The 17,896-nt window shown below is 40.8% G+C and overlaps 1 long non-coding RNA gene across 1 annotated transcript in view; it reads right to left on the reverse strand.

Moving 5' to 3' along the window:
- The window catches only part of LOC129531790 (uncharacterized), a 111,588-nt gene extending 95,719 nt beyond the window's left edge, over positions 1–15,869 (reverse strand). The window contains exon 1 of the long non-coding RNA XR_010130051.1: positions 15,679–15,869. This is a non-coding gene — a long non-coding RNA (uncharacterized lncRNA). The remainder of the gene's footprint in view (positions 1–15,678) is intronic.
- Positions 15,870–17,896: the final 2,027 nt, after the last annotated feature.

Consider the following 17,896-nt stretch of genomic DNA (forward strand, 5'->3'; position numbering starts at 1 on the left):
CTCACATTTTTAAACAACATATGTATAATTGGTCTCTTGACTTGTCTGTCTTAGGTGTTATCCCCACATCCTCCTTTCATGGTAGATGAGAATTTGCTCTCTTCCACCCCACCTTTCCCATCCTCATTTTCTTGTTAAATTGTAATTTTAATGCTGTGCTTACCATTTAATGATTATCCCTTAAGTCCCTGGCTCACTGACTGTAAATTCTTGCAGGCCTTATATTTAGATGGTTTTATTCTGATAATTAATTGTAAGTTACTTTGAATGAATTTAATTTCACATTGTTCCTGGTCACAGAGGGTCTAAATGGCATTGTACTTTGTAAAAAATAAATAAAACAATAATAGCATGAAGGTGTTTATTAACAAATATATATCAAGTTAGAGTTTTTAGAAATTTTTAGGGCTATATTCCAGATGGATAAAGTCATTCTTTACCTAGTGATTTTGGAAATGATTAAACTAACATATTTTCTTACCATAACATCAAAAATCTAGCTAATAATAGAATGATTTTTTAATCTCTTATTATATCAGTTATCCAGGTAACAAAAATGTTCTAAGGTATTCACATAGATTTGAGTGTCGATTACTTGACAAATGCTTTCACACAAGCTTTTTATTTAATAACACATCCTTTTAATGTTAGTGTTATCATATCTCTTTAGGAGAAGAACTGAAGGCATAGAATGGATAACTAATTTCCTAAGGGCACAGTAAATCTGAGACCTAGGATTTGGATGGATTTTTGTTCCCAGGGCAAGCGCTTCATCTATACCATCACAGTGGACTTCTGTGCATTCTGCTTAAAATCCCTAAGCTATTATGACAGTATGACTCTAATGTGAGATAGTCCAGCTTACTCTACAAGGGGGTGAGTGTAGCAAGAAATGCTAACCAAAAGGGATCATAGTTTAGGGATCATGACAAGTCAATTTACCATATCTTCCCCAGTCACCACACAATTTTTTCTTATAGATACACGGGGGTCTATTGCCAAAATCTTCTCCTAAAGTTATCACACTACCCACCCAACCTCACCGTAAGTAAGTCCCTTCCATTTGGTTAAGCCCACACTGCTTCCCTTTCCTTAGGGGCAAAGGAAATGACAGGCCATATTATTGGTGTCAGAGTAGTACATTCACTATGTCATAAGCCTTCTACCTCTTCCAAGATAGGATGCTCATCCTTGTTCAAATCATCTGGGAGTCTGTGACTATAGCCACTCCCAGGATTGAGAATCTTTCGTGGTTTTGCTCCCAAGTGATGTTTCTTTGTGTTCTCTGACTACCTGGATTCCGTCATTTTGTCTGCCTCAACATCCCACCAGCAGTTCAATAAATTTTTACTGAACTGAACAATAAATTTTTACTATGTTCCAAGCGCTGTGCTAAACACTGAGAGGTAATATGATAGATGAGAAATAGATTTTTGATCTCAAGAAGCTTACAGTCAGATGATGGAGGAAAGTCTACAAATAGGCAATTCTAATGTTTTAGCCTGGGGTCTGGAACAGAAGTAAAGTGATGTCAAGTACTGCAGAGCAGGTGGGAACTGGCCACGTGGAGAAGCAAGGGGTGAGGAAGCATCCGAAGACAGAGACACTGATCACCATGGTCCAGAAGGAACTGTGCTGGTGCTACCTAACATGAGAGGTAGGGGGTTAGAGACAAGATTGGGACATGACAGGGCCCCTTTGTCTAGTGACTTACCTTACAGGTCATGAGAAACCATTGAAATGTTTCATCAGGGGAGAGGATTAGATTTGCACTCTAGAATGGCCACAATGGAGGAATATATAAAAGACTGAGTTTAAAAAGAGTGGAATGAAGTACAGAGACCAGCCTAGACAATGTTGCAGGCTTTAAAGATCCGGCCCGGACTAGTGCAATAGCAGTGCAGAGTAAGAGAAATGTTTGGATTTGGGAGAGATCTAGAACAGTCTCAATGTCTCTGAATTCTTATCCATCATTTTGAGGGCTACTCATAGTCTGGGACCTCTGTCCCTACCTGCTGGTTGCTGCTGACCATGCCTAGTCTGGGCTTTGGGTGAATGGTCAATCTGTTCCCTAAAAGTTCCTAACACTGGGACTCCAGGCACCCAAACTTGCTACTGCACAGGCCATTTGGAGTCTAAATTCATCCTGAAATTATTCTAAATTATGTGCACTGTTAGATTTTCCTTCATTTTTGTGGCACCAAATCACTTATTTGCAATACAAAAAAAATTTAAAATGATCTTAAAACCTAAGTGTTTTCTTATGTTTGACCAAACTGTTTCATCCACAGAGTTAAACCTGAATTAATGTGAGATATTAAAGACTAAAATGTTCTGTCACAGAGATATTAATGCATTTGATTACAAAGTGCTGGCTTAGACCCTTCTGGATGTAGATGCTTTGTATTACCATTCTGAAATCCAAACAGTTTGATTCTGGCTTCCAGGGTTACTAATTGTTATTATGGGACTGTATCTAAATTTTCCTCATGTTTTTGATGCAGAATCAATGACTGTGACTTGTATTTTCAACATGTAATGATCTAATTGAGTCTCTCAGTTATTTTTATCAATCCAGTTATATATATACCATATATCACCATTTTGTGCACTTTTAAACTTATCAAGAAGTTCCACTGGGACAGCAGCTGCTCCATTTAAAATGCTCAGAAATATCTCTGCCAGTTGAAAAAAAAACTATGATTCAAAGACCTATTCAACCTTTTCACTGATATTTCAAAGCAACAGCTTATTTAATTAAAAGGAAACATTTAAAAATGAATATTTTTTTGCAGTATCTTAGCAACAGGTGATTGAACCCATGCCTAGAACAAAGAGTTGAGATTCTTCCAAAAGGACCACATACTAGTGATATCTTCCTTTTAACAAATGGAATAAATCTAATATTGTTTTGGACAAGCTGTACTGGATTGCATCATAATATGAAATCCTGACAACAAAGCCACAATAGGGGCAGTACATGCAGAGAGTAAAGACTGGGTCCTATAGATTTTTACAGCTTTTCAGGGGAAAAAGCAGATACCATGAGCTCCTTTGTGCCCCGGCTTCAACTCAAGTGTCTAAAGTGACAGTGATCAGGAAAGTTTATTACTACAGTCCCTGGACATTCAAAACTCAATTGCACAGCAGAAAACTCCAAGGCAGAGAGCTCTGTCTCCACTCTTTATAGCCTACCCTAAGCTGGAGGTTCACTTAGAATCAGCGATTCTTAACATGTTTGAGAATTCAACATAAGCCTCACTGTAGAAAACTGCACCTTTAAGATGCACATGAAAAGTATTTACATGATTTCTGAGGGATTTTAGAAATGGGTAAACCCAACGTTGATTTTCATAATTGTCCACAATTCCCTGGTTATAAATCCCTCTGTTCTATATTACCAGTCTCAGTGGAACCAGGAAGATGTGTGGTGACTGAGGTGCCTCGCTCTGAGGTTCTGTGCTCATGACAAACTGTAACTCATGCATTCATATGGGCAGAAAGTGGAGGGAGAATGTTAGAGTGTAAAGTCCCATTTATGTTAATTAAGGCGGAAGTGATTGTTTTCTTTTTTAAGGTGGTTCTGCCATTGGGCATTTACAAACTGATTGGCAGATGAAGTGTTAACCACTAAAGAAAACCTCCTTTTAAAAATTATAAGCAAAACAACTTTTAAGGTACTCTCAAGAATGTCTTCAGTAAAGGCCAGTTGTCCAGCTATATTTATAAGCAGTCCCAAGTATATAATAACAACCCATATATTTGCTGCAATAATGAGATTATATATGTGAAATATCTAATGTAGCATGGTAACGTACCAGTGCCCAGCATATTGTAGTAATCATTATTATAGTTACTGGATAGTATTTATAATCTTACAGTGTGATACAATTGCTAGCATCATTCCTGACTCAATTTAGGTAAAGCCAAAAGAGACCACACATTGAAATGGAGAACAATTTAAAATAGGTTTCAGGTCTGTTGGAATCTCTCCCTGACCAGAGGAAATCTAGCTCTTTTTAATTTTTATAATCATTCATCTGGCAAATATTTACCATTTTCAGAGTTCTAATTTATGCCAGGCACTGTGCTAGGTGCCAGAGATTTAAAACTTAGTAAAATGTGGTCTCTGACTTCAAGAGATATGTAATCTAGAGGGAGACAGAGGCACATAAATACATAATTGCAATAGTATATGGAAAGTGAAAGAACACAAGGGGGATCAATCTAATCTGAGTTGGCAAGGGAGGTATCAGCTCAGTTTGCCCAGAAACAGAGACTGAGGCCATTGTGACCCCAGAGAACCAGGACAGAGGAGAAGTCAGGAGAGAACAAATACAAAGATGAGAGGGCTCACTACCAATGTGGCAAGTTTCGTGATAAATAGGAATGATTGTTCTTTTTCTCACATCATCTTGAGAGAAAATATTAACTACCTGTTCTCAGAATAATAAGCAGGATAAGGGAAGGAAGAATAATTTTTCCGCTGGCTTTTTTCTGTCGTCTGTCTCTCACTGGTAAAAATCCATTAACTCATGGCTTCCTTGGACTAGAGACCCCGGGGTCCAGTCAACCTCTCTCTGTCAGCTGGTGTCGTGCACAACACTCCTCAAACTATAGTGGAGACCAGAAGTGGCGAAATTGACACCGTAACTGTGGAACCAGCTCAAGCTCTTGCCCAGATCTTTAGTCTAGAAAGAACACATGGCCAAGATCCAGAGGGAAGGATAGGTATAGCTGCATGGATTCCTGGTGGTTCAATAATTGCATCTAGGACAAAGAGGAAAGAAATTGCCTCTTAGAGACCATCAGAAGTTGCCAGGCATCAGGACTTGAGGGGGAAGAGAGTATTTCATAGAAGAAAATTTCATGCTTTAACAAAGGTTGAGGTGAACAGAGCTCTAACCACAAGCACTGAGTGGAGAGCATATGAATCTCAGAGGAAGGGAAGCTCATAACTGGAGAGAACAGGTTGCCCCCTCCAGCAACTGTATCTGTGGGAAAGGACAGGAACAACCAGAGAACCTGAGGTATTTCCTCCTGTAGAAGCACTCTGCATCGAAAGTACATACTTTCCCTCTGGGGATGCAGAGAACCCTTCCTCCCCTTTCTATTCCACCGCTGCCTGTTCTTGCACGCATGCATTCACTCCTCGAGCATCTATTCAGCTCTACCCACCAGGTGCCATCATAGGCATCTGGGGCACGGAGTGAATAGGTCACCCCTGAGGTCCACACATCTAGACTGTGACAGGCACATAAACAGTGCCTGGTGGTCAAGACGCCAGCAAAAATGTAAATGATGGAGGCACAGAAGAGGGGCAAATTATTCTCCTAAGGGGGTTAAAAATATGCTCGTCACATCAGAAAGGAGGTGCCCTGTAATGTGAGCCTTGAGCACAAAGGCTCAGTTTATCCTGCAGGGAAGACAAAGCAAAATATCCCCATCAGTGAGGCAGCACGTGGAAAACAGAAATGGGAGAGGCCAGACTCCGTGCAGAGGTGGGTTAGGGGTAGTCAGTGTCACTGGAGCTTGGGTCTCACCTCAAGTCAGAAGGGAGACAAGTGGCAGACCCAGCATAGTAACTCAGCACACCGCACTTCCACCAGACTTGTCTTTCTGCAAACCGCATGCTTCCCTGCCATGCCATTCAAATACCATTTCCAAAGCACTCCCTATTTCTAAGGTTAGGCATGGTGGTGCTACCCAAAAGGAAGAGACAGAGACTTTGTTCTTAGAAGACTATCCCATATAAACCCCCCACTCAGACAGCCATCTGTTGGAGAACTCTTTCCCACCCCAGCTCACCTGGAGGTCAGTGCATCAGAAATGTGCTTAGAGTCACAGCACAGCTGGCAGCAGATAACACCTCCCTTTGCCTTTGATCTGCGGGCATGGGGATTGTCAGACTGTACATTTCTGCAAGTGATGAAAACACTAACAATACCTCAACCCCAAACCTTAACCCTGAACCACGGGGTTGATAACGTTCTCCAGAGCAAGCAAGGGCACAGTCTGGAGCCTGAGCCCAGTTGTTTGGAGAAAACCTTAAGTGCAGCCTGTCTGGTTTTTCACGTGCAATCCACACTGGTGGTGCTGGGAATTTGCTCCTTTGCTGGCAGATGCCACATTTAAATGAAAGTTGTGTTATACACAGGGTAGGAAAAAATTTGAGAATGTTTGCTATTAAACTCAGGCTGACTGGCCCACCTGAAGCACGAAGACAATCTAAGGCCTCTAAGCTGGGAAGGAATCTTGGAAGGACATCTCTAGGTCTTGGCATAACACAGGCTTTCTGGGCCTTGGTGACTTGTAGGTGCTTTGTAATGTAGCACATTTGCTATGCTGTTTAAATATGTATGTCCTGGGTACAGAAAGCTAATATCTGGAGCAATAAGGTAATCCTATATGCTTTTCAATGGAAAACATGAGCAGAGGCTACTTGCTGCCAGGGTTCTGCCATTATTGCTTAATTCTGTTTTTCAGTTATGTGATATCTTTGAAGGCACATTTGGTTAAAACTGCATGGAGAAAATGAGCCACACACAATATCCATTCTGCCTTTGAGAATCAGGAGGCCAATTAAGCGTTGTTTCATTTGCAACTCAAAGAAAGAACCAAGCAGAAGTTGTAGTTCTCTCAGGGAAGCATCCCTTCCTGATGTCTAGTCCTCACTGTGCCAAGCCTGCTGCATCATCTCTGATAGATAAGAACTGTGGGGAGAAATGAGGAAAGATGTGAGAGTGGAGGAAAAAGCTGAACTTTCTCAAATATTTCAAAAAGTACTTCATGGGAGGGAGAGGCTGAAACTCTTTTGCATATTAGAGGCAGAAGTCTCTCTTGGCTTAGGAGTGTAGCTTTCTGGGGACACAAATTTTGGAAGTATGTTTCAGTGAGGATGGAACAAATAGCTCAGTAGAAAATGAAATGAGTTGGAGTGGTGTTACAGGGAGACTGGGGGGTGAATCTGAGGACAAGCAGGTGCCCAGCAGACTTCTGAAGATAAGAGACTCTCAGCAACAAGTGCTGCCTGGTGTGACAGTAAGAGACACCTCAGCCCACCCAGGCTCCATTAGGCAGTGCTTGCTTACTTACAAATTCTCTGTTCTTTTATGCTTTCTACTGCTCATAGAGGCAGCATGGATTAGTACAAAGAGCCCAGACCCTGAACTTGGGGAATCCTTTTATATTCTGGCTCTGCGTGTACATTGGGGTTAATTATTTATCCACCCTAACTGTCAGGTTTTTTATGTATAAAATTTGAGTAATGATCTTGAGCTTACAGGGTTGTTATAAGAAATCAAAATAACTTACATAAAATTGCCACAGTATTTGATATAAACCTGCAATGCAACAAAGAGGCAGCTGTGTCAAGACACATGATGACTCCTAAAGAAGTAACCTAAAAATGATGCCAGATGAGGCCCTACGAGTACCCAACAGACAGAACTCCATTGACTTTTCTCTCACCCTCCAAACCTGCACTCCAGGTCAACTGCACTCTCCTCCTTGTCAGCTTGGAATAGGCTTCATCCTAAGTGGCCACAGCAGGATCTTACTGGCTCAGGTTAGTTCTTCAAGTCTTACTTCCTACACCAATTCCTCTGAGAAGCCTTCACTGAATCGCTAGGACAAGATGTTAAGTGACCATTTTCCATGTTCCTGACAGCACAGAATGTGTTATACTTTACTATGAGTTTATGTAACTTGGTCAGTTTCCTCCACCAGCCTGGGAGCTTACTAAGAATTTTGTCTTATTTATCTCTGCATCTCCCCCACCTTGGTTAATACAGAGTGATACAAAATACGCATTTCAGATATATCTGATGAGTGAATTAATGAATATATGAATTGATGAATAAATGAATAGTACTAAATGAATAACCATTTCCTCCATCTCCCAGCTAAAAGCTCAAACATTTGGTAGTTATGAACATGCCTTCCAGTCTTCTTGTTAACCATGAAAATACAAGCAAGTGAAGCCCTCTATAAACCACATCCCAAAGAAATGACAGAAATTTCACCTCTCTAAATGAACATTTATGGAAACACAGTCATAGAAACCACTGTCAGACTCAACCCTGTAAGCTCAAGATCATTACTCTAATTTTATACATAAAAAACCTGACTGTTAGGGTGGATAAATAATTCACCCCAATGTACACACACAGCCAGAATATAAAAGAGGGATTCCCCAAGTTCAGTGTCTGGGCTCTTGGTACTAATCCATGCTGCCTCTATGAGCAGTAGAAAGCACAAAAGAACAGAAAGGAGCCTCCTGCCTTAAGAGTAGTTGAGTTGAAGTTATTGAGCAGCCAGAACTTCCTTACAGGGTGGAGGGCAGGGGGCACAGGTGTCTTCTTCCTCTCTCTAAATGCTTATAGCATCAGTTAGTTGGGCTTTTCATGGGACATTTCTATCTCAGAACAAAGTTTCAGAAGCTGCTCTTGCACTTGTTGGTCCAGCTACATTCTCAAGAAGATAAAGCATTCTCAGAAGAAACATCAAGGCCTACATATTGCAAGAAAGCAAAAAACAAAAAACAACAACAAAAAACAACAACAACAACAACAACAAAAACAAAACACTCACCCAAATGACAATTGTGGTTAGTGTTTCCACAGAGGCATATGTAGTACCTTTTCCTTGGTCTCAGAAAAACATGGTAACTGACTCAGCTATCTTGTTCTCTTGTCCCCATTACATTAAAACACTCCCCCAGTCTCTGAGGGAAGCCAGGATCTAAAGAAAATGGAAGCCTGGGAAGATACACATCATTGTCGATATACAGATGGGAGTGGAAGGGGTGGGGTAAGAACAGAGGACAAGGAAAACCAGAGTCATTTCAATCACATTCCGTTTTTGCCTTGCTAGAGAAATAAACATCCGGAAATGGAGAATCACAAGAAGTCTTTACACTTGTGTTCAGTCTTTTATCTATCACATTCATTGAGCCCTGACATGGCTTAACTGTCCAATACATGGGTCTAGAACAGTTTGTCTTAGGCCCAGGAGAACTGGAATCTAAGCAGGCTCTGCTGGGGATTGACAGAGGCCCCATAAGCAACTAAATGCCCATTTTTTTTCCCGAGTTAATTCACATGATACTTACTTAGAGAGCACAACTTTCGATTTTTCAACTAAATGGATTAGAGATTATTTCACCTAATTTTTAGATAAATTTACTATCCAATAATTGGCGGTGCTGGGCAACTCTTCGAATTGCTGAAAGGGAGAAACATTTGCTGTAAGATTTCTGTCTGAGCAGTGGAGAGTGAACCAGATTGTACTCTCTCCGCAGGCAGGCTGGCTTCCAAACAGGCAGACGAAGAACACTGAGTTGAATTTCTTTTCCCAACTCACCAGCAAGGTAAGTCCCTCCTCCTCCCAAGGAATAAGAGTAGAGAGCACAGAAGTGTGACAATAGTTAGAAGTCCTTCCATATGGAAATAGACTTTCCTCTGTGATGTCACTTACGGTCGCGCGCATGTGCCTTGGGCTGGGAATGGTCTGCTGCTCCCCACAAAAGAGAAAAGCTTGTCCCACTCTGTTAGCTAGACCTGACCATGATCATGATGAAATAGCAATCAATGGAGATGACACTTGTTGTTGGAGTATATCTATAAAAGCCAAACTAACCAGAATTCAGGCACATGTTCTTATTCAGCAAGGGAATCCTGCTCCTCTTATTCCATTATGAGAGCAAAAAGTGATCACAGCAAAGTTAATTAATACCTGAAATTTACTTGGGATCATGGTAACTAGTTCTGGGCTGGTTCAACAAACATTTGTCTGCTTTCTTAGAACCTCTGAAGCTAAAATCAAACGCCATGAGATTTGAGGATTAAAATGACTGTAATCCAAGAATGGGTCTAACACAGACTTCATTAAAGATGTTTCTTACAGGTAACTTACTAAGACTGGACAATTAATAAATGTTTCAGATATATGTCCACAGTTTAAGATAGAATTGATGAAATGTATTATTTGTCACAAGGTTGATTAACAAATTATTCAAAATTTTCTGGCTTTAACTGCATTGTAATTTAAAACAAAGAAAATTGAGTCATGATTTCTGTCAGTTAAATAAGTATATTATGCTCAAGCTTAAATGACCGTCTGTCTTAGCAAAGGGGTAAGATATTAGCAGTCAGTGATTAATTATTTATTCTTCTAAAGGGTAAGGGAAGGAGATTCATATTCTGATCAGCTTGTTACTGATTTGTGGGAAGTGCCTGGTGTTCTTTCATCACGGGATGTGTCAGACATAAATGCCATTATAATTTACAATTAGTACTAATGTCTTCCAAATCATATTTAATGGAAAAGCCATTATGTTAGCTACAAATAATTTCTTTTTTAAAAGTTTGAAATGGATTTCAGTAAAGAAATGCATAGTTAAATTAATGGTGAGGAAAAAGCAATAAGTAAATCAACAGAACATGGGCGGATGGCAAAAGACAGTATATTTTGCTTATTTTTCCAACTGGGTTACACTTTTTATTCACATTCTACCTGTACTGGTTATTAGGTGATAGTGGTGGGGGGCGGCGCATGGAGGGATGAAGAGAGGATAAAAGGGACAAGACCTCATGCTAGCTGGACACCTTGCAAAATGCTTTAACAATTTTTTCTTTTAGTTCTTACAATAACCCTATGAAGTAGATCTGTTTCCCACTTTACAGAATAGCAAAGTAAGTATCATCGAGATTAAATCCATTAAGCAATTTATACCACCAGGGATGTAAGGAAGTGAAAATTAAACCTAAGCCCATTCAGCTTCAAACTGTCCACTGTCTCAGCAATGTTGTTGCTTCTCATTTTTCACAGCTGCTGGTACTGGACATTGAGCCTTTCAGAACTTCTTGGGAACCCCTGTGGATGACCTAATACAGTGGTTCTGTGCTGAGGCCCAAGAATTTACATTTCTAACAAGTTCCCACTTTGATAATCACTGACATAATTCAATCTTCATGTTTATAGATGAAGAAATTGAGGCCCAGATTGGAGAAGTGACTTGTCCAAAGTCAGACAACTCATCAGAGCCATTCAGTGTGTTCTTATTTCTAAATAGTTTATCAAAGTAAACTCTATCTCATATGGGGATGTGTGTGTGTCTGTGTGTTTGAAGTGTATTGTCAATAGGTCTTTTTGTTTGTTTTTAATTCATGTCTAACGTCTTTAGGCTTCAAACCTGGGCTTTCAATTTCAAATTTCACAGCATGGTCATTTTACAATGTGCTGTTTTCATGTTAAAAAGCACTGTTTCATGCTGCCAAGATGCTAGCTCAGGTTTTGTCTTTATTTGTCCTTTATATGCTCTCTCTCTCTCTCTCCATATATATATATATATATATATATATATATATATATATATATATATTGATGCTTTTGGAAATGTGAGAAGAAACGTAAATGGGAACCCAGATCACAGGATTTTCAGGGAGAGACTCTGAGTATCACAGAGCAGACTTGGTCTCTCCACCACTGAACTCAATGCTAATCTAGATACAGTCTTTCCCCTTTCACACTGTGGGACTCTGGAGCTCTTGCCAGCAGCTGTCCTTATGCAGAAGAATGAGAAGCAACAACATTGCTGAGACAGTGGGCAGTTTGAAGCTGAATAGGCGTAGGTCCTGTGTCTTGAGTTTGTTATCTATTTGGAAGCGAAAGGCAAGTCAAGAAAAAATATCAGTTTAGACATGATAAGTGTCGTATTCATGGTAATCCCAGGGCCTATGAGAACAGACAGGAAGGAGATTTAACCCAGGAGCTAGAGGAAGGGAATAACGCGGGTTATAATAGAAGGCTCTCTGGGAGAGGAGACTGTTGAAATCTTCATATTAAGTCCAATAAGGAAAGTATTAATTCTCCTATTTTACACAAGAAACTAAGTCCACAGCAAAATGTCCAAGTTCACACACACATACACACACACACACACACACACACACACACACACACAGCTTTTGAAATTTAAAGACAGATTTTCAGACTTACAAACTCCTATTTTATTTGATTTCGTGTTTCTGAAGTTCTTCATAATAAAGTGACTGTTAGGGGACAATGGAGTCCTCCCCAAGCCCTGCCAAGGAGTAAAATTCCATCCTTATAGGTGAGGTGGTGGCAGGGGGTGGAGGCTCCAGTAGTAGTCAATGAGGCAGTGGTGGCAGAGAGCTGAGGCCCAGGCATTCACCAGCAAGCTTATTAAACATATCAGATGTCATCAGTACCTCCTTTATCCTTCTCACTTTGGACCTCACAGGCTGATAAGAAGGGGAAAGCGTTAGAACCCAGAAGTAAAACTGTGGCATGATTATAACCCTGACAGCCTCCCTCTAATGAGCTTCCCTGCAGATAGGGAGAGTGGAGAGTGCTTTGATCTTCAGGAGCAGCAAGCTGAAAGGACCACTGTTTGGAGCAAAGCCGTCTGATGGGGTCCAGTCTTCTAGTAATCAAAGTCACAAGCTACCATCTGAGCCATTTGTGAACCGCAGATAAGATTAGCTGCTCATTTGATATATCAACCACCACCATCAATGGAGGCTAATTGTATCTGAAATATGACCAGGGAAGTGTCAGCTCCTGGAGACAAGCATTTCCTTTATCCTGTGTTTGAAGCTGAGACAACATTTTTTGTTTGAAAACTTGAGCAAAACCTAACACATGCAGCATTTTTCTCCTTTTTTCCCCAGACACAAGATATGAGGAAATGTGGGGTTCTTTGAAATAGACATGAATCTGCATTTATGTTTTCACAAAGATTATGCATTATAGTGTGAGAGAATAGGCACCTTTTGGGTGGAAGACTGTAAAGTTCCAGGAATAACTGCACCACGGAATTACTTCGTAGTGTCACAGTTAAAAAAGGAAAATGTCCCAGCTTTGGAAAATTGTATTCAGGAAGACCTGCTTTGAAATTCTAGAGTGTTGTGTGCTGTAGGAAAAGAAAACATGATTGGTCATTTGGAATTTAAAGGCACTTACAAGGGCTGCATTTTGCCTCAGAAGCTGGTGCAGCTGACAGCTTTACTTTCTTAGAATTTATTCCTATGTCAATAGAACTTGAGCTCAAAATGAATCATGGCCAGGCAACTTGCACAGCCCCTCTGCTCTGGCAAATGAAGAAAGCCCACTGTTAACTCCATGTCCACTGAAGATGGCTGTTTGCTCCTTAAAAGATTATCTATTCTACTGTATTCTCCAGACACAGTATGGTGCAAGAGCCAGAAAATCTGGTTTCTTGTCTTCTGGGAATGGTTATGTGTGTGATTTTTGAGCCATTTTAGCCTTCCCCTTTTATGAAGGAGGGAAGAGAATTCCCCACTCTTACTTCACCCTGCTGCAGCTCAGGCTTCTCTATTTCCAGCCTCATCCACTATAGCTCTTAAATTACTAGGTTGTCCCGGTATCCAGGCGGCTAGTCAAAGCTGCCTGAAAATGGCAAGGTATGATGAGAGGCACCTCATTAGGGCTCCTGAAATACATAGACCTAGAATAGCCCTGTGCAGTTGGGGTAAGAAAAGGAGGAGGGGAGGAAGACCTTTGAAAGAAATAAGGAAATGTGTTGTTGCCTCCTCCCAAACTCTCAAGCTATGACGACCTTGGTGGAACTGCCTTCATTGACTTTCTTCTGCTACTCAGGATGAGCTGACACTCTGCCCTGCCAGCATCTGACAGCTCAGATGTAGAAACTACCTTCACAGTGCTGAAGACGGCAACCATAGTAGCAATGCTCCAGTAGCTCCTCCCCAGGTCCAGCCCTTACAACCACAGAACATTACAGGTGGAAGGGCCTTTATAGATAATAAAATGTATCATGTGCTATGAAAAGCATATTTTATTTCGTAGCACATTTAATTCTCATGCATCACCTCACACGAAGTTATAGCTATTATTTCTGCTCTAAAGATGAGGAAATTAAGATTCAAAAATGTTAATCAAGTTGCTTCAGGAATATACCTAGTAAGTTCCTGAGCTGGTATATAAAACCAGTTTTATTTGACTAATGGCAGAATTATCACTTTTTAATACAATGGAATAGATCACTTGGACCATTGTTCTAATTTTTAAAAAAGGTTCTGCAGCAAAAGATTCAACTGACCCTCTTCAATAACCCAATCTCAACCAGGCCCTAAAGTTCCATCTTAGTATCTAGTTTAAATGCCACCAATCTAGTTGAACTTAATAAGAGCACAGCTGTGAGATACCATGAAATGGAGATGTTAAGCCACTTTTCTCAAGTCCCATAATCAGTGGGACAGCTGGAGCTGGAACCCAGGACTCTTAATTCCTGGGCCAGTCCCCTGTGTGCTCTGCATTTGCTCCAAAGCACAAGGCAAATGTACTCTGTACCTGACACATGTTGGGAAGATGCCAACAGAGGATGCCAAGAGAAAATCTTTCTATATCCAAGAGGATGACATAAAATGTTGAGAACCAAGTGTAAATTTCCAATCATGAATGATGAATCATGAGCTTGCTTTCTGGAACACTCTATGATTCAGAATTACACATTCCCCAAGGACCCTAGATGGCTCAGGATTGCACAGTGTGACCTAATTATTAATTCTGTATACTACACCCTGAGGTTTGAGGTCGATAGTGCTTTGCTAGGTCCTGCCTGGTCTGTGAAGTCAGGGAGACTGATTGTAGTCAGAACCAGCAAGAAATCATGGGTGCCACACTCTGCGTCCTCCGGTCTTAAGGACTGAGGTGGGCAGAAAGTGCCCTAGGATCAGGGGACATACAGATCCTTCCCTGTAGATCTCACCCTGTGGGTGAGAAAAAAGACTTGCCCCAGGCTGGGAAGCATTGCCCACTGCTCAAGAAGCTGTCCGAGGCCTCTTGCCCAAAAGCTATGGCCCTGCCAGTGCCATTTTAGGTTGCTCCAGGCAATATGGCCATATGTTTCTTGACCTCACTCAGACCTTCAGTTCTTAACTCTCTCAGCAGTGTTAGCTCTTATCTAAAAGAAACCTCTTTAGCCATTCCCAGCATTTTGATTCTCTGAAGTAGAATTTAATTCAGTTCTGTAAGTGCTTGCAACAGGGACTCCGTGCTGTGGGCTCCAGGAAGCACAGGGGGTCTGTCTCTGGGCATTATAGGAGCACGCTCTGAAGGTCAGACTCTCCTCAGAATTAAATGACTATGGACCACAAATAGGAAAGGGACATAATTCCAACACTGCCTTGAAAGTCAGAAGGCCTGAATTCTAATTCTAGCTCAAGTCAACTGTCCCACTCTGGGCAAGTCTTTTTTTTTTTTTAATTCTCTGGATCTCATTTTCTACCTTTTAAAAATGAGGTGATACTTTAGCTTTTACTCTAAATCCATATAATTCTAAGTCTTTGCACTTTGTGTTCAGACAGCATTCTGAAAGAGGCTGATTCACAATAGGCACTGAAAGGACAACTACAAAGAGGCATTCTACGAAACACCTGACTGCTCCCCTTTAAACATGCCAAGGTCACGGATGACAAGAAGGGAGCAAGAAACACTTACAGATTGGAGGGGATGAAGGAGCTATGATGCCTTAATGCAATGTGGGATCCTGATTGGGTCCTGGAACAGAAATTGGATATTTGCAGAAAAACTTGGTGTCTTAGTCCGTTTGGGCTGCTATAGCAAGACGCCATAGACTGGGTGATTTATAAACAGCATAAATTGATCACTTACAGTTCTGAAGGCTGGGAAGTTCAAGATCAAGGTGCCAGCAGATTTGGTGTCTTGTGAGGGTTATACCCCATAGATGGCACCTTCTATGTGTCCTCACATGGCAAAAGAACATCAGGGGTTGGCAGCTCCCTCAGGCTTCTTTCGGAATGACACTAATCCCATCTGTGAGGGAAGAGCCATCATGACCTAGTCACCTCCAAAGGCCCCACCTCTTAATACTATCACCTTAGGGGTTGGGTTTCAAAACACGAATTTTGAGGGACATGAACATTCAGACCATAGCACTGGTTAAAGTCTGTAAGCTTATAGTTTAGTCAGTTGTACTGTGTTGATATTAATTTATTTGTATTGATATCATGGTTGTATAACTATATTATATGTTAATATCAGAGGAAGCCAGGAGAAGTGTATATGGGAGTACTGTGTAGTATCTTTGCACTCTTCTTTAAATAAAAAATATTTTCAAACAAATTTAAAATAATAAAAATGTGGTTATATATTTTCTCAGAAAGTAGGAGTGTACATTTCTCAGGACCAGGGAACTTCTTTTCTCTTTCTGTATGTTCCTTAGTACTGCGCATAGAGGTATCTTGCAGTAAGTTCTCAAAGAAATCTATATTAGAATTAAGTAGACCAAAAATGATTCACAACCAAATTTTAACCTGGGAAAAAGCAATGTGAAAGCTTGTGTCTGTTATAAGCAGTTAATATTGCAATTTTGGTATTTTTACAACTAAAACACAAAACAGTCCAGAAAAATACCATCATTTCCTGGCACCAAGGAAAAGAAATCTCTCCATGTTCAAGTCAGATAGCCGGACTGATTTAGGAAAACAAAAAGAAAAGAAAAAAAAAATAACAAAAGATCAGATGGCTTTAAAAAAAAGAAATCATTGTTGCTATTTGGACTGAGCCAGAAGCTCCAGATAACAGTAACCACTAAAGCGGGGAGGGTTGGGGGGGAGGAAGAACAAAAAACCTTGGAGCTCTCAATTTGTTTTTCATAAAAAATGAATTGCCCCCACCAAAATGCGCCTTGAAGAGTTAATTAAACAGCTGCCCTCATGGCTGATTCTGAGATGTTAGGAGCCCCCTGACAGGCTGCTGAACAAATGGGGCAATAAAGGTGTGGGTTGTTTGGCTTGATTGAAGAGTTTGAGTTTTTCACCCCTTAGTCTCCAAACCATCTGGAAGTGAGTCTGTGGAATGTGGGATGGCAGCCTCTCTGCCCTTATCTGCTGATAAGATTCTCAGCCTCAAACACGTGTACTAGAAAGGCAGGGAGCAAATATTTTAGACCTTAAACAACTTGCAAATCCTCCCTCTAAAGTGCATGCACTTCTGTGCTATAGCACAGAAGGAAGAAAAACCATCTTGCATTTTCCCCCTCTGTAGCCAGGGCTTTTGACATCAAAATGAGCAAACACTAAAGTTTCCCTAAAGGAAAACTGTTTTGGTCTTGACCGTTGAGTGTTACTGACCTTCTCTGAGTCTCCAAAACCCACAGGCTTTAAAGACAAAGCTCCTGAGAGTTGCCCAAGAATGAAACTGCCATGGAAAGAAGGTGTAATTCAGTGAAGAATTTGAGACTAAGGAACAATGTTTATGTTCTCAAGCTGAATCTTAAAAAACAAAAATCTAAAGATGGCCTGCAGGTTACAACTTCACTGACAGAGAGTTCAGGTGTCTGATACCAGAAAGGTTTGACTGCTGATAAGGAAGAGTCTGGAAATTGTGAGTTTTGCTTTTAAAGCCTAAAAATCAGGCAGTATATATGCTGTGCGTACCTGCTGTGGTATGTGTATATGTGGTACAAGTTTGTGTGTGTGCATGTGTGTATGTGTGTGGGTGTGGGTGTGTGTGTGTCAATGTCAAATCAAATTTAAACCAGACATAATAAAGAAAAAACACAATTAGATGAGGTAACATCTTGGGTGAGATACACACCACACACACAAGGACCGAAGGGACGCCATAGTTCAAAAGCACTTCGAGAATTCTGTTATTTAATCTTTCATACAGTCTTCTATTTCTGAGCTCCTAGTATGCTCCAGGCACTAAGTGGACTCTGGGAATACAGAGCCAGGTGATACAGTTAAGCCTTGCTCTCAAGGCATGCACAATCTAGAAGTACAGCCAAAGTAACCCAATGATTACAGGGCAGAGTGATAAGGGCCATGATAAGAGGAAGCTCAGATTGCCCTGTGAGGCCAGATGT

The sequence above is a fragment of the Gorilla gorilla genome, chromosome 12 (assembly GCF_029281585.2).
Source record: "Gorilla gorilla gorilla isolate KB3781 chromosome 12, NHGRI_mGorGor1-v2.1_pri, whole genome shotgun sequence".
In the NCBI taxonomy this organism is placed as follows: Eukaryota; Metazoa; Chordata; class Mammalia; order Primates; family Hominidae; genus Gorilla; species Gorilla gorilla.